Source organism: Condylura cristata, unplaced genomic scaffold (genome assembly GCF_000260355.1).
Source record: "Condylura cristata isolate star-nosed mole 26May11 unplaced genomic scaffold, ConCri1.0 scaffold00027, whole genome shotgun sequence".
Taxonomy (NCBI): Eukaryota; Metazoa; Chordata; class Mammalia; order Eulipotyphla; family Talpidae; genus Condylura; species Condylura cristata.
The window spans coordinates 26,951,636-26,969,735 of record NW_004567128.1 but is presented as its reverse complement, the minus strand read 5'-3'; the positions used below and the strand labels follow the sequence as shown (position 1 = coordinate 26,969,735).

The 18,100-nt window shown below is 42.6% G+C and overlaps 1 protein-coding gene and 1 pseudogene across 1 annotated transcript in view; both read left to right on the top strand.

The window, feature by feature from the left end:
* Positions 1 to 18,100, top strand: part of ZNF41 (zinc finger protein 41) — a 722,252-nt gene that overhangs the window by 490,861 nt on the left and 213,291 nt on the right. The window lies entirely within an intron of this gene.
* LOC105854128 lies at positions 2,881 to 3,444 on the top strand (annotated as a pseudogene).

Below are 18,100 nucleotides of genomic sequence, written 5' to 3'. Positions count from 1 at the left end.
ATTTGATGAATCTGCACACTGTTTCCACAGTGACCATATCAATTCACACTCCACCAACAGTACATGAAGACCCCCTTTTCTCCATATCCTCACCAACATATGTTATGTCTTGACTGACTATTTGATGACAGCATTCTAATGGGTGTGAAGCGATAACTCATCGTGGTTCTGATTTGCATTTCCCAGATGGTGAGTCATGTTGAACACTTTTTCATGCACTGGTTGCCATTTGTTATATCTTCTCTGGGAAAGTGTCAGTTCAGGTCCTCTGTCCATTTCTAAATCAGGTTATTTGTTTTGCTATTGAGTTGTATATGTTTCTTACATATCTTGGATATTAGCACCTTATCAGATAGATGATTTACAAATATTTTGTCCCATTCTATAGGTTGCTTTTCATTTTGTTCATGGTTGTACAGATATTGTTTTGTTGTACAGACGTTGTTTGTTTGAGGCAGTCTGCCTATTAGACGCTGAACATCAAAGGGCAAAGAGTGTGCTTCTCACATCTTAGTGCCTAGTGCTTAACAGAGTGCTTGACACCAGCAGGTGGTTAATAAATGCTTATCAAAATAAGATCCTGTTATTTTCTGACTCCACATCTTCCCAACTCTGTATTTATTCGCTCATGCTGTCCCTTCATTTGAAATGCTCTTCTCTAAGAGAAATGCTCTTTTCTTCACATATCCAAATCATATCACCCTATAAAATTCACTTTAAAAGTCATCTTTTGGAAAACTTTCTCTGATGAAATAGCTTGAACTAATCTTTCCTTCCATTGTACTTCACCTGCACCTCACTTAATGAACTTTTCATGGTCTCATTGCTCAATATCTAACTTTCCTTCCTCTTTTAGCCATCATATGCATCTTGACATATCCCAGTTTCTACTGCAAAATCTGAAAAACCAGATGTGCCCTTTGCCTAACTTCCTTGCAGCTAGATCTCTGGTGCATGACCTAGACTGAGCTGAAACTTTGTGTTGGAAACTGGAGAGGTACAAAATTAATGACAGTGAGAAAAAACCCAGTGGCACTGGTGATGGTGGCAGCAACACCCAATGTCCTGGGGAGCAGTACCAATGAGATGCCAGGACCCCACGGCTACAGTCTTAATTGCAACCTCTAGAAGTCACAAGAAGCAGCGGGGGTGCTCTTGCCAGAATGGCTTTTGGGCACAGTTTGGCCTGTTCTTCTGGCTGTTTTGCTTCCTATGACCTGCCCATTTTCTGAGTGTGATAATTAAATCTTCTCAATTCTCTCTCTCTAAAAAAAAAAACAACTTGTGTATGTCACTTATATGTGGAATATAGAAAACCTTAACAAAGGGTCAGCGACAAACTTTAAAACCAACTCTTGGCAGCTCTTCCTGCCTGCTAGTGCCTATGAAAATGTCTGTCCCTTTTATTTTTCTGTCCCTTTTCTAATAAACCTGCTCTCTCTCTTTCTCTCTCTCTTAAATTCTTCAAAGCTGACCATAGATCTGAGTCATCGAGCAGGGGAAGGAGAAGGGTTAAGAATACAATTGACTTGGCCCTCCCTGGTGGCGCAACAGGTTAAAGCACAGCTCTGAGAAGCTAAAGCCGCTTCCGCATGAGTTCGATTCCCGCCTGCCCCGGAGGTGACCACATGGCGTGGCAGACCTCTCCTGACCCGCCCGCTGCTCCCCTCAGCAGTGTACTTTGTAGATCTGCCTGTTCTGCTCCCCACTCTCTCTGGTGAAGCCTCTCGCCGCCCCTGAGCTTCTAGCCTGTACCCCAGTTCTGTATGCACAAATAAATAAATCTTAAAAAAAAAAAGAATACAATGGACTATGGTGGAGGACTAAGGGTGTTTGGTGGTGGGAGTGCTATGGTGACTAAACCTGAGAAACACAAGCAGGGATATAAAACAATGGTACTTACATTAAAAAAAAAATTACACAGAAGAGCCTGAACTTGCAAAGAATGGTAAGGAATTTGAGGGCAGGACTCTGACTTCATGACTTCACTAATTCAATCACAGAGCTCTGTATACAGGAGATATTTATTAAATATTTCATGAGTCAATGGAAAATGATTTAAAGTTATTCTTTTCCATTTGTTAGCTTTTGGTCTTTTTCCTTGATGTGAAAATAATCAAAACACTTAGTTGTTAAGGATTTTGATTACTGAAGTTGATTCCATTAAACTACAACATCCACAATATATTACAGTGGGAAAAAATGTATATATGAGCTTGACCCCAGATATTCCACTAATTTATGCAATGGAGAGTTGAGGAAAGTACTTTGATGACAGTTTTCCCATGATCTTCTATGACCTGTGTGGCTGAAAATGGGGAAGGAGGATACAGCAGAAGACAAACTGCTATTTCCAGGGGTGATCTTGCGTTCATCCAGGCTTTAGCAAATGGAACCCTAACCATGAAGTGATATTGTACACCAACCGACATGTATACATTTGACAACCATGACTTCATCTCATCCAGAGAAGACACACTGATTTTAAAGCACATATTGATAGAAGAGGAAGTTTGTCTTATTCAATTTAAACAAAATTAGACCAGCTCTCACCTCCTTCACGGTCACTTTCCCTCCCAGTCAGCTCCAATCGATCTTTCTGCCTTCTCCGCTGCCTCAGCTTCAACAACTCAGCACAAGGCAGAGCACAAGTAGCCGCGCTCTGGGCTTCAGAAGGAAATGGGGCAGCTCCTTTTATGCCTACTGAACAGTCCTTTGGCTAACACCTGACCCTCCACGATATTGTTTACACTCCCAAGCGATCACAGATGTGATCAGAGCGAGTGTGAAAGGCTACCTCGGATTTGAGCGGCTAGCAGTCTGCCTGAGAGGCTGTGATGTGACTTTTCCAGCAGAAGTCCTGAGAAACCCAGGCATGACATGGGATGGCCAGTCCGCAATGTGGCCACTCTGGCTGCTGTCTGTGCCTGGCAATGCCCAGATGCCATGATTTGTGTCACTGCAAATCTGGTCAATGCCACCATCCCAATCACAGTGGAAGTTTTCAAGAAACACAGAGTATACAGCCCCAATACAATCTTTGGGGTAACAACCTGGGACATTGTCAGAGCCAACACTTTTGCAGAACTGCAGGGTGTGGACCCTGCTGGAGCCAATGTGCCTGTCATGGCAGCGGTGCTGGGGACCCCATTAGCTCCTTCCCTCCCCCCAGTTCTCAGTGCATTCCCAGGACCAGCTGATAGCCTGTTCGGGGTAGATCGAAGAGGCTGACTCAGAGGTGGTCAAGGCTAAAGCAGGAGCAGTCTTTGCCATCCTGTCCATGGTGAATGCCAGAGTCCGGTTGGTAGCTTCTCCCTTGTTGATGCAATGAGTGGAAAGGAAGGAGTTGTCAGACATTTCTTTGTGAAGTCCAAAGCAATAGTATACCTATTTGTCCACACTGCTGCTGCTGGGAGAAAGGGCCTGGAGAAAAACCTTTGGTGAGGGGCCTCCCTGGTGGCGCAACGGGTTGGGTTGCAGCACTGTAGGCCAGCTGCAGCCACTGCAGTATGAGTTTGATCCCTGGCCCTGGGGGTGACCCACATGGCACAGCAGACCTCTCCTGGCCCACTGGCTGCTCCTCTCAGCAGTATCCTTCGTCAATCTGCCTGTTCTGCTCCCCACTCTGTCTCTGGTGAATCCTCTCACCACCCCTGTACCTCTGGCTGTACCACAGCTTTGTATGCATAAATAAATAAATTAAAAAAAATCTTTGGTGAAAATCTTCCCCTTTGAAAAGATGATGATGGCAGTGGCCATTCTCAGCTGAAGACTGACATCAAGAAAGGACAATTTATGAAAAACATGAAATGACAAAGAAGTTCATGAGCATTTTGTTTCCCTACCATATTTAGTCATCATATCACTATAAAGCCATTTCAGATATATTTATTTGCTTTGGTCATGAGTATTATATTAACATTATCATGCCTTCCAAATCGTGGTTCAGTGTATTGAAGCAGTCTTTTGAAAAAAATTAAACAAAATTGGAAAAAAGGAAGGTTTCAAATAAATAATAACTTGGATAGGAGATATTCTCTTCTGTTCTTGTTTTTATTTATTTATTTTTATAATATTGTAGTAGAAAACATTCAGATGACAAATATCCATCAAATGCCAAGCAGGTAATTTTGTTAGTCTGTGCTTAATCTGCAGAAACCTCTCTGAGCCTCTAAATTGTACAAATCCTCCTTTTATCTGGTTTCACCTGGAATCCGATGGCTCCAAAAGCCAATTAAATGTCATTCAAGAATAGTTATTAGAAACTAGAGTAGACATCATCTCTGTTTTGTTCTGACTCATCCCTTTCTGTCCTCCACATGTGTCTCAATAGCACTTCCTTCTGTTTCCAGGTCTGGCTGTTGCTTCAAATAATTGCAGAAACACTTTTCTTCCTGACTGTGAGAGATAATGGAACATGATTGGTTTGGGAGGATTCAGCAGGATTTTATTCTCATTGCTTATTTTTGGGGAGAAGAGGAAGAGAACTAGGCTTCAATTTCGTCAGAAATGGACTTAACTTGTAGGGAAATGCACATGATTTTGCTTTTGGAATATGGTTTTAAAATTCTCTCTCTTTTTTTTTTAAAGATTTATTTATTTATGCATACAGAGCTGGGGTACAAGCCAGAGGTGTAGGGGTAGTGAGAGGCTTCACCAGAGACACAGCGGGGAGCAGAACAGGCAGATCAATGAAATAAACTGCTGAGGGGAGCAGCGGGCGGGTCAGGAGAGGTCTGCCACGCCATGTGGTCACCTCCGGGACGGACGGGGATCGAGCTCATGCTGAAGTGGCTTTAGCTTCTTAGTGCTGTGCTTTAATCTGCTGCGCCACCAGGGAGGGCCCTGTGATTCACTTTTAATAATTTAAAATTAAAATTGAAATAGTCACATGTAGCTACTACATCATATATGTAGTAGCCATCCCAGGACTAACAAAGTCATCTGGTAATATTACCAAGATACAATTCTTCCCATGTTTCTGTCCTTGTATTTTTGAGCATGCAGTCCTCCGTTCTCATTTTCCTTGCCTTCTGACCACAAATGACTACTGCATCTCCAACAATCATATTTGCACTCCAGCAGGTAAAAGAAGAGAGAAAAAATGAAACTGGAAATCAATTGTGTATGTGTGTCACATGGCTGTGTTTAGCTGTCGTAGAGATGCAGAAATAGAATTTTTAGATTGTATAGCCTCTATAGTAGAGGTTGGCAAAGAGAAAACAAGACTTTGGGTCATCTGATATATATGTCTATCTCAACATTAAAACTTAGTAGATCCTCATGGTTTATTGAGAAATAAAACACGTGCTTAAAGAAAAAGAGCTGATCAAGTAGCTGTCTGGTAAAGGAGCAGGGAGATGCTGGAAGCTATCAGGGTATTCCCATGTAAAAGTGATCATGCCCATTTTCATTTTATGAAATCCATGAATCTTAAATGCAGACAGGCTAAATGATTTAGTATCATATAGATAATACCTTAAGGAGTAGAGGTTCTCAACCTTGGGTGAGGAATAGAATTACCTGGGGAAGCTTTTAAAATCCCAGTATCCAGGTTGTCCCGCTCACGAGTTAATTCAAGGTGGTGAAGCACAGGTAAGGTTGAGGATGTGTTGTGCTTACCTACGGCTGCATAACAAAGTACTCTGAGACATAAGGCCTTGAAACAACAATCATTTTCTTATGGATTGTTGTGGTGATTCTTCTCTTCTACTGGGTGCTAGTAGTAATCACTTCCGATGTTAGCAAGCAGATGAGCTGTTCTGGAAGGTCTATGATGGATCCACACCTACACCTGATACCTAGACTGAAATGGCTCTTCAGAAGCTGGGACTGTTGACCAGAGTATCTCCATGAAGCTTCTCCAGCATTGGAGCCTCATGATGGCTGCTTCCATGGCAGCTGGAGGCTCAAAGAAAGAAGATCCTGGTGGAGAAGTTAAGATAGGCTATGACTTAACCTTGTCATAGAAAGGTTAAGACACAAAAACCGGTGTCACTTGTGCCACAGTCTGTCAGGCAAGGCAGTTGTCAGCTCTCCTACCGTCAAAGGGAGGGATGTAGACACCTCCTTAGTCTGTTTAGGCTGATACAACAGAATATCACAGATAGGTTAGCTTATAACACCAGAACTCATATCTCGCATTTCTGACAGCTAGGAAGTTTACATCAAGCATCTTCCTGGGCAAGTCTCTTTCTTGTCACTGTGCCACACGGTGGAAGAGGTGAGAGGTATCTCTGGGGTATCTAAAAGGAACAAATCCCATTCATGAGGACTCTGCCCTCATGACTTAAATACCTCCCAAACAACCCATATCCTAATACTATCATCTTGGGGATTAGGTTTTCAACATGAATTGGTGGGAGGGGACACACAAATTCATAGTAACTCCAGCTCTCAATGGGAGGAAAGTCAAATATTTGTGGCCATGTTTACATTTCATTTTTATTGAAACATAATTGAGGTACAGCAATATACCATTTAAGATATATATGTATATACATATACATAGTGAAACACACACATATAGTGAAATATATGTATAGTGAAATACACACTACACACATATGTGTATATATATGTATATATACATATTTATACATATATATATATACATATATATGGTGAAATGATTGCCACAGTGGTGGCCATGTTTTAAAATCACCAGAGACTATTACAGAACAGTGGTTCTCAAATTTTAATGTGCATTTCAATCCACTGGGCATTCCTGTTGAAATGCACATTTTGATATTCATCAGATCTGGGGCAGAGTCCAGGAATCTGTGGGAGGATACCAAAGCTACTGGTCCTCAGACTATACTTTGAGTAGTAAGGGTAGAAGAGGATTCACTCCTCGAGCTGGTCAGCTGTGCCTCTCCGACTGCCCCACACCAAACATAGCCACTCAGAATCTAGCTCTTGCTGCCTCTGTATATGTAGTAAATAATAAGTTTTGTTTAAAAGGAAGCTCTTGTCCCCTCCAAAAAAAAATCAAAACATCAAATCAGGCTCAGATAGTGAGCAAAGAAATAGTAACTGGATTATCAACAAGAAATACAGTTTTCTGGGCCCTCCCTAATGGCACAGCGGGTTAAAGCACAGCACTATGAAGCTATCTGAAGCCACTGCAGCATGACTTCAATCTCCAGCTAGGGAGGCGATCCACATGGCATGGCAGATTTCTCCTGACCCACCTGCTGCTCCCCTCAGTAGCGCATCTGCCTGTTCTGCTTCCCACTGTGTCCCTGGTGAATCCTCTCACCACCTCTGCACCTCTGGCCTGCACCGCAGTTCTGTATGCATAAATAAATCTTAAAAAAAAAAACAAGAAATGGACACTATAGAATGGGAGCAAATATTGGCACATTATACATCTGACAAAGGCCTATTACTCAAGATCTACAAAGAACTCATACAACTGAGCAACAACAGCAAGGAAACAATAAAAAAATGAGTAGAAGAGGTAAAAGCCACTCCTTCAAACAAGACACACAGATGGTCAATAGGCATATGAAAGAACACACATAATATCAGGGTAATGCAAATCAAAAACCACAAAGAACTACCCCTTATCCCTGTGAGTATGGCCCATATTAAAAATAGACTAACAATAACTAGGAACAACAAACATTAGCAAGGATTTGGAGAAAAAAGGACCTTCACGCACTGTTGGTGAGAATGTGATCTGGCCCAGCCCCTGTGGAAAATAGTATGGAGATTCCTCAAAACATTAAAAATAGATCTACATATGATCCAACCATTCCACAGTATCTGCCTGAAGGGAACTAATCCAAAGGGATAAATGCACTCCTATGTTTATGCACTCCTGCAGCACCGTCTGCAACAGCCAGGTTAGGGAAACAACCTAATGCCCATTGACAGAGCAGTGGATTAAGGAGATGTGAACGACTCAGATCTATAAAAAAAGAAACTCTTACTATTTGCAACAACATGGATGGATCTGAAATAAATTATGCTAAGAGAAGTAAGTCAGAAGGAGAATGACAAATACTGGATGATTTCACTCATATGTGGAATATGCAGAAAAAAATTCAATCAACAAGAGCAAAAAACTGGCAAAATAAAACAAAATAAACCATACAACTATGACTGCAGAAGTGAGGCGAGAGGGGGAGGGAAAAGTAGGGATGGGAACGAAGGAGGGAGGAGGCACAGCGGTCTGTGGGGAAGGACTCTGGGAGCTCGGATGGTGGGACTGGACGGTAGCACACACCTGAAGAAGTGTGTCGAGTGTACGGTGTGTAGTTATTCATAACAACCCCTTATGGTCTTTTATGTATGTATCTCTTTTATATTGTATCTCTTTTTATTGGTCTTTTATATTGTATCTCTGCTTTTTATGGTGATCTTTTCTCCTCATCTGTAATTCTGTAATTCTGTTTATCAAGGTTTCCTGTCTTTTTTTTCTTGATTGTTTGAAAGAATTTTTATTAAAAATTTTTTTTTTACATTATTCTTCATTCTGTGCATTTTTTCCATCTCTGCTGTAATCCCTGTGGGCTTCCCACCACCAGTTCACCCATGTGCCATCACCATAGTGCAGTGCATTTCCCACCCCACTTTTCCTGTCTTCTTTTACAGTCCAGCTAGGTTTGTCTATTTTGTTTATATTTCCCAAAGAACCAACTCTTAGTTTCATTATCTCTTTGATATCTATTTCATTTAATTCCTATCTTATTTTTACTACTTCCTTCCTCTCACTACTTTTGGGTCTTGTTCCTCTTTTTCAAGTTGCTTTGCATATAATGTTAGTTTTTTTTTTTTTTGAGCTTTCATGCTTCTTAATTGGGACTTGCATTGCATCCCATAGATACTTTTTCATTCATCTCAGTGTATTTCTTGATTTCTGCTTTGATTTCTTCTTGTATCTAAGAACTATTAAGCAGCATATTGTTTAGTCTTCATGTGTTCATAGTTTTCCCTTCTAGTTGATTTCTAACTTAATGCCATAACGGACAGAACACAGAACATAATGGACAGGTACAATATAAGTTCAGTCTTTGTCGTTTTATTGACAACTGATGGGTATGCCATAGTATGGGCGAGTCTTGAAAGTGTTCCATATGCACTTGTACCTGACATGAAGTGACAGGCCAGGAGTTGTTCTCTTCTCCAATCAGAGCCTTGTCCTGGGGTCTTTGCTCTTGTTATTAACAGTTGCTTAAATTCTGGTTAATTCAAATATTTATCTGTTGTCTTGGTTTAGCCTTGAGGCATGGGGTAGCAGGTGTTTTGAATTTCCCAGCCTCTGCTTCAAGTAATAGCCATGTCGCTAAGGAGACACAGTAATCTGATCTGTTTCTCTCAGGCAGTTCAGGCACCCTTGTTCTAGACTGAGAATCTCCTGTGCAAACCAATCATCCTAAAGCTACTTACCTGCTCCTATAGCTCTCCACCTGTGCATCCCCTGTCCTGGGCACCAACTCTGCATGCCCCATGTCCAATGCCGTGCCAGGCTCAACATCCTGCTGTTGGAATGTGCTCCAAGTCAGCAGCTGTAAGATTCTCTGCCCAGCAGGCCCTCCTCTCTCTTGTGGATTGCACGGCTGGTAACACAAAGGACACAGTTCTCTTCAGGTTTTCCTTTCCCTTTCCACGGGACCATTGCGCCTAGTGTGTGCTGCGAGTGTCCATTTATCCTTCAGCGTTGTAGGGTAAATGGAAGTGATCAGGTTTGTTCCGCCCTCCCGCCATTAACACCAATGATCGACACCTGTGGTCTTGACATGCGTGCCGAATGCGGCATCTGGAGTGCGGTGTGGGCATGCATAGGTGGGCACAGCTGAGCCCAGAGACTGAGCATAGAAGGGTGGCATCGCAGAGGACAGAGGCGGCAGAGGGTCATGCAGCGAAGTGCAGTGGGGACCTGGGAAGAGAGCACAAGACAGGCCGGAGAATCCAGAATGTAGATTCGCCAGGGGCTAGGAGGTCTGCCAGCCTCCTGGGCCCCAGGGCCCCCAGCGGGTCCTGCACCTGGTTGCCTCACTACAAGCGGTGTAGAAGGATCATTGAAAGCTTGGAGAAGCCACGAAGGGCTTCAGGACTCTCCTTCACCCATCTGCCTGGATTCAGAGAGAACCTGCTCTGTGACTTGCTGGCACTTCCAGGGTCTTTGACTTTGTTCTGCTGTAGTCTAATGGTGAGTATATGAAGGAGGTGAGCCCAGCATTTTCACTGCCACCATTTTGCTGGACTCAGGAAACAACATTTTTTTAAGGACAGTGTCACACTTGAGACAATAGGTGGGTGTTAAAATTGATGGTGAAGTCCACTAATGTTCCGGAAATTTAGCCGTGGGAAACTGTGACTTTGTTGTGTTAGGAAGAGTTTCTTCTTACCGTCTAATCCAAGGAGTATAGAAGGAAGGAGCCAGGCTTCAGTCACTGATGGCTTCATGATTTGATTTGATAGGAAGGGTCTGCAGTGCAACCTGTAGTGAAGGAAGGTTTGCTAGGGATCCATGTCACAGCTGCATTTGTTTCAAAATTTATACAAAACTGAAAATGTTGCTCATCATTCAAAAAATGTACCGTGGGGAGCTGATGAGGTTTATGGGGAACTTTCAATTACTCTATTGGTCACTGCAATCTGCTGCACTCTGTTCTGTTTGGTGTTAGAAGTGAGAAATCGGACTTAGTTCTGCCACCATAGATTTGTTTCTTTCAGAAAGAGGAGCCAGGTGGACCAGGCCATGCAGTGTCAGGTGGACTTCTTGGCCAGAGGAGTCTGATGATGGAAATGTTTACTTATTTGCATTGACACGTGTTGATGCTACTGGGGAAAATAGATGTATGTATGTTGATTCTGTGTAAAACATCTCAAAGCAATACCGTCAAATTCTAATATAGTCAGAACAATTACTAATCTAATTCGATATCACAAAAAATTCCAATTCCTGGTGAATGGCTTCATAGTGATTTTGAGAACTTCCTATGCACCCTGCTTCATTCCACATGTTACAACTACCCTATGACATGTGTGTCACACACCATATTGAGATCCTCATCATTGTCATTTTACATGAGGAGAAAGTGAAGCTCAGGAACATTGCACAAAGTTCTTGGGATGCAAATTCTGGCAGCCTGAGTAATCAAAACAAAGATGTCCTATGGAATGGGAGAAAATATTTGCACACCATATAACCAATACGGGAGCTACTGTACCCCTCTTAGAGGCTTCTAGCTCCCGACGGAGACTCCAGATCCTTCAGATCAGCCAGAAGCACCATGTCTGCCCTGTGAAATTCCGACCTCAGCCCTGGAACTGGAGACTGCTTGGTCTCCCCTCAGTGCCTTAGCCATACCCCATGGTTCTATGGAAACCCTCAGTTCCCGAGGTGCTCGCTGAGAGGGAGAGGGAGATTTACGGAGCATTAAGGACACTAGGCCAGACCAGGCCAGGGTCAAAATGCCTGGCAGCCAGCAGGAACCTGGCAATTGGCCTTTAAGTGGGAGGCATGTGGCAGCTTCAATGGGCAAATGGACCCACCACTGGCAGCGTAATGGCCAAAGGCAGTGAGTGCCTAGGACCCAGCCCCTGCCAGGTGCCATGCTGAGGGCCTCAGATAGTAGTTACCTGGGTGTAGTTGGAAGGTCTCATGATGGCCAGAGAGGAAAATACAACCTTACTGGGAGCAGCAATAGCTCTCCCCAGAAGGTAACTTGCACCCAAGTCTCACAGCCAGAATGCATGTCCTCCACCTTCCTGGGACTCCTTGCTGACCTGCAGAAAACAAGAGGAGGGAACTGGCCCTGTGGCAGGCATAGCTGGAGCTGGAGCTGGAGCTGGACCTGACCCTGATCGGGAGAGCTGATGGTGAGCCGTAGGAGCCCCTGTAAGGCACCAGTGCCTGTGCACAGCGTGTGGGGGCCAGTACGCCCACTCAGTGCACAAATGCACCCCTTTCCCCTACAGTCCCATCCTGAGCCATGGTGGGGGAAGGGAAAATCCTCCCACCCACCCTCCTCAAAGCCATGTCACCCAAAATCTGGGGGCTTGGCATGTGGTTCTCTCCCTACCCGGCTAAGGAGAACATCACATTCCTCTTTGGTTTAAGTTATTTTTGCATAACTTTTGTATTTAATTTATTTTATAGTTTATTCATTGCCTCCCTTCTTGAAGCCAGCAGGATTAGTTTACAGAACTGTGAGCCACTTTCCTTCCCAGGAAAGGTACAAAGTAAGACCCTTCCTGCACCCTCCTCTAGCCCTCCGATACCCCCTGCCTCGGGCTCAGGTACTGGGGCACAGATCTCCTCTTCAGCCAGTCCCCAGCTTTGAAACACGTAACCTGATTTCAGGTGTGGCCAGCTTCCCTCTACTTTCCTCTGGGATAGAAAAGGACGTCAAGGGGCAAAGGAAGCTCTCTGAGCCTCCCCTAGTATACACACTTCCCTACCCCTTCACGCCCACCCCCAACAAAACGTGATGATGGTGATGATGACTAAGGATTATGCAACATGGTCCATCCAGAGCGGCGACCAGCTGTCTAGAGGCTGCCTCCTGCCTTGTTTTGCATAAAGACAAGGCCGTTTCATAATGACAAGGTTTTTAATTCTGTATTGCACTTGCCCTAGGGGGCCACCATTGCTTTTCTATGGGAGACACTCTGAATTTAACAGATGAGAATATTTTGAAACAAACCAAAAAAGAGAATCCCCTTTTTACTGAGTGAATTCACATGACATAAAATGAACCATTTTGAAGTGTACAATGCAGCGGCATTTAGCAGTCACAGTGCTGTGTGACTGCCACCACTATCTAGTACCAAAACATTTGTTACCTCAAAAGGAAAGCCCAAGTCTGTTAGCAGTCCCTCCCCATCCTCCTTACTCCCAGTTCCTTGCAACCACCAAATCTTCATTTTGTCTATGAATCAACCTATCCTGCCTATTCTAGGTATTTCCTATGAATGGACGTGTACACTATGTGACCTTTTGTTTGGCTTCTTCACTTAGCACAATGTTGTGGCATGTGTAAACCCACCATTTCCTTCTTTGATGACTAAACAGAGGAGGAAATTTCTCTTAGCTGCAGTACCTACCCTCCCTGCCACATTCCATAAAATGGCATCAGAAAAAATTCAGCTGCCCTGTAACTGGGTATAATACTCTTGAACATTGCCTCTTGCAGAGGCAGATGTTGGTTTAAGTACCAAGATGTGGGCAGTATTCTGCCTTCTAAAATGGATCCTCGGTTTTCTTTGAAGCTGCAGTGTGCCGTGTCCAGGCTCACAACTCCACTAAGCCAGCCATGACCAACCTGTTCCTCAGTTTTGTATCCAGAGGTGACCACTTAAGCTCTGGTCATAAGACCCAAGCAGAAGCCCCTGGGCTCTGGGGACAAAGACCTGGGAAAGATTTTGCTGTCCATAAAAGGAGAGCACTACAGGGATCCTTGCTCCTTTTTCCTACCCGATCCTCCAGCCGACAGTTGGAGCTGTACTAGCTATCGCTCAGCCACAAAGGCTCAGCAATACAGAGATGTGATCCTCACAGCCTCAAGCCCTGAACCTTCACTAGCGGCTTCCATAGAAAAAGCTGCTGTTATGTGCACAAGGTGAGCTCCTAACTGCTTCAGTCATCAGGAGACAAGGTTTCTGCTAACAGCAAGGGTACTTCTAATAAGTGATCACTGTCCCCGTACATGGCAGAGGAAAAAGTTTACAGCTACCATGGAGAGGAGGAGGAGGTCTGTAGATGGGGACTCCTGAGGTCCCCTCCACAGAGGCTAACTTGTGACTAAGTCTACATGGCTACTGAACCATAAATACTGTCTGCATGGGACTGGGCAGGCAGGAAGGCAAACACGCCTGGGTCTTCTCCATGTCTTTCTGCCCCTTGGGCATTAAGAAAAGGATGGTCTACATATAGTCTATGGCAGGCAGCACAACCAGGAAGACTCCCCAGGGTGTTTGACCATGGCTGTCATTAACCGGCAGGGTGGGGTGGTGCACTGCAGTAGGAGCCCTGGATCAAAGCCCAAATTCGAGGATGCTAACAGGAGTTACTAAATTTAACACCTACATTCTGCTTAATGTAGTGAGACAGGAGCAGGCAGAGAGAAGGGCCAAGGCTGAACTGTTCATAAAAGCCTTAAGGAGTATCTTGAGATCATAACAGGCTTTTTTGGCTTTTAAAACATCTTGCTAATAAGGGCATTTGCTCCAGCATTTGCTTAAATATTTTCAGATTACTTTAAGATAATTAAAAAAGAAGCTGGAGGTTTCCCAAGGCTTTTCTTAAATGACTCACATTTAGAGAAATCTCAATGTGCCTAATGAGAAATATAAAGCAAAACTATGAATACCTAGAATGACTCTGCTTTTGTTCTAGAAAAACTGAACTAAGGCTTGATTTTGAAACTGAATCGGGAGGGTTTTTTTTTTTATAACAGTTTATTTTTACATCATTTTGTACTTTTTTTTTTTTTTTGCCATCTCAATTGTAATCTCCGCGGGTTTCCCATCACCAAGTCACCCATGTGCCATCACCATAATCCTGTGCACTTCCCTTCCCACCCCCCCGTTTTTGATCCCATTCCCCACTCCACTCCCGCAAAATGTCTCTGGTATATAGTTCTTCATTATTTTTGTTATTTTCTCGCCTGGTCCATTATACTCCTGCTATGAGTGAAACCATCCGGTATTTTTCTTTCTCTTTCTGGCTTATCTCACTAAGCATGATCTTTTCCAGCTCCATCCATGTTGCTGCAAAAACATGTGTTTCTCTTTTTTGGTTGCTGAGTAATATTCCATTGTATATATGTACCACATCTTTTTTATCCAGTCGTCTACTTTTGGGCATTTGGGCTGCTTCCATGTTTTTCCAATTGTAAATAAAGCAGCAATAAACATGGGGGTACAGGTATCTTTTTCAATCAGTGTTTTTGTGTCTTTTGGGTAGATACCTAGGAGTGGGATTGCTGGGTCGTAGGGAAGCTCCATGTTTAGCAGTTTGAGGAACCTCCAAACAGTTTTCCATAGTGGTTGTACTAGTTTGCATTCCCACCAGCAGTGCAGGAGAGTTCCTTTTTCTCCACATCCTCGCCAACATTTGTTGTTGCTAGTTGTTTGAAGATGTGCCATTCTCACTGGGGTGAAGTGGTAGGGGAGGGTTTTTTGGTCTTTATTGGAAATAAAGAATTAAATGATCTGATTTGGTGATAATAAACTAGCTGAAAAGAAATCCCCAAACCACTTCTTTTATATTTAAGAGTGCCTTTTACTTCATTTGGAACCTGTCACAGGGGTTTCATAACATGAAATATAGAAAAGATATTTAAACACTTTCAGTTTCCCAGTACTGCATTGCATTTTAACTACACATATTTACCAGTACAATTCTAGTAAGTTCATTCTGACAGCTAATATTCCATAGAAAGAACAACAAAAGGAGTAGAAAAATATTTTAGAGAAAAAACAAATAACAACTAAGATATTAATTCATCTAATTAAAGTTAGATGACCAAGAATCTATGTAAGGCACTTTGGAAAAATATAGAATGACTTCAATTAAATTGCATTATATGTACATAGCTAAATATTTTTAAAAATGCTCCATTAACTATATGTTTTATCATTTATTCAACAAATGTTTTTTGGCCATCTGGGTAGTAAGCACAGTGTTCAATGCCTTGCTTAGCTAGAGCTAAACAAACAAACAAAAAACAACTATAAAATACAACAAAAATTCAATTACTGCCTCCAAAGTTCTTGATGTAAAGCAATAGCAAAGAATAATCAGATAATGTGACATAGTGTAGCAAGGAACATTTTACAAGTAAAAAAAACCACAGGGCTTTAGGAGGAATATGGGGAAAATTCTTTACCCAGAAAAGGTGGTTTCCTAGACTACTACCTCACATCATGCACGAAAACCAACTTGAAATGGATTAAAGAACTAGACATAAGACCCCAAACCATAAAATATCTAGAAGAAAATGTGGGTGAAGCACTACACGACATATACCTCAATAACATTTTTAAAGATACATCACCCAAAGCAAGGATAGTGAAGGAAAGGATAAATAGATGGGACTACATCAAGTTAAAGAGCTTCTGTACAGCAAGAGAGACACTACGCAAAACAGAGACACCCCACTGATTGGGAGAAAATTTTTGCCCACAATACTAATGAAAAAGGACTGATCACAAAGGTAGAAAAAGAGCTGATTAAACTCAACAAAAATAAAGTGAACAACCCCCTCAAATAATGGGTAGAAGAGCTACAAAGACACTTCTCCAAAGAAGAAATGCAGATGGCCAGCAGGCATATGGAAAAATGTTCAACATCACTTGTAATAAAGGAAAGGTAACTCAAAACCGTAATGAGATACCATCTCACACCAGTGAGAATGGCACATCTTCAAACAACTAGCAACAACAAATATTGGGGAGGATGTGGAGAAAAAGGAACTCTCCTGCACTACTGGTGGGAATGCAAGATGATACAATGGGTATGGAATGCTGGAGGTTTCTCAAAAGGCAAAAAGGGAGCTTCCATATGACCCAGCAATCCCACTCCTAAGTAAATACCCAAAGGACACAAAAACATTGATTCAAAGAGACACCTGTACCCCCATGTTTATTGCTGCTATATTTACAGTAGGGAAGATGTGGAATCAACACAAATGTCTCCAAATAGATGGCTGGATCAAGAAGATGTAGTATATATACACACAATGGAATATTACTCAGCAGTCAAAAAGATGAACTCATACCTTTTGTAGCAACATGGATGGCACTGGAAGGGATCATGCTTAGTGAAATAAGTCAGAAAGAAAAAGAAAACTACCAGCTGGTTTCACTCATAGCAGGAGTGTAAGGGGTCAGGGGAGGAAAAAAAACAGCAACAAATGTAATAGAGTAAAAATGAAAACAATGAACAACTATAAACCAGAGACACTTTATGGGGGTGGAAAGAGGAATGGGATCAAAACTGGGGTGGGAAAAGTGCACTGGACTATAGTGATGGCACACGGGGATTACAACTGAGATGAAAAAATGCACCAAATGAAGAATGATGTAAAAAATATATATATAAAAATAAAGATGTAAATGGAATAAACTCATCAACAAAAGACAAAAAAAGTTGGATCAAGCTAAAAATTAAAAAAATAAGTTCCTGTCCAATTCAAAAAAAAAAAAAGGGAGTTTTTCTGGAGTAGTAGCATCTTAGCTTGGTTTTTAAAGCAGTTGCAAGGTCAAAATGACTAGTCAGACAGAAAGAGGAGCATATATAAGAACACAAAGGTATAATATTTCTTGAGGCTCTTAGGGAAGAGAGAAGTAGGTGCCGTAGCTAGAGATGAATCTAGAGGGGTAGGCGAAGGGCAAATCACAAATGACTTAGGATGGGCTACATTTCACTATGGTAACAACTCCAAGGTAAAAAAAAATCTGCCCCAGGTGATATGCCATGTACACCACCTGACAATGTGCCCAACTCAACCTGAGGCTTCAGGATTCACCAGTGCAGGGCAGAGAACCTGAATCATGCACCTGCCCTAAAATACTACCCAAAAGTGATACTCGTCACTTCTACTCTCAGTGGCCAAAAGGAGTCATAAAGTCACTGTAAACTTCAAAGAGGTGAAACAAGTAATTCTGTGTTCAGAAGGAGAAGGGGTCAGGCATATTAGGGATCACCAGCAAATTCTCCATGAACCTCACGTATGCTTTGGAATTTTGATATATCCTTAGATGCAGGTATAATTCCAAGCAAAGGCAAAGCAAACACAAGGAACTCAGGGCCAGCCTTACCATGGGTTATCCATCTCCAGAGTCTGGAGTCAGGGTGCAGACAGGAAACAGAACCAGTAGCTTTTCAACAGAGAATGTGTAATATAAGGACTAGTGATTGGGGTTACTGAGAGAGCAAAGAAGCAACTGTGAGATCACCCAGAAGATCTGAATAAGTCCATCAACCAAGTGGGTCCAATGGACATTTGTAGAAAACTCCCCCAACAGCAGAAAGCACATCATCTTTTTTTTTTTTTTTAAAGATTTATTTATTTGTACATATACAGAACTGGGGTACAGGCCAGAGGCTGAGGGGCGGCGAGAGGCTTCACCAGAGACA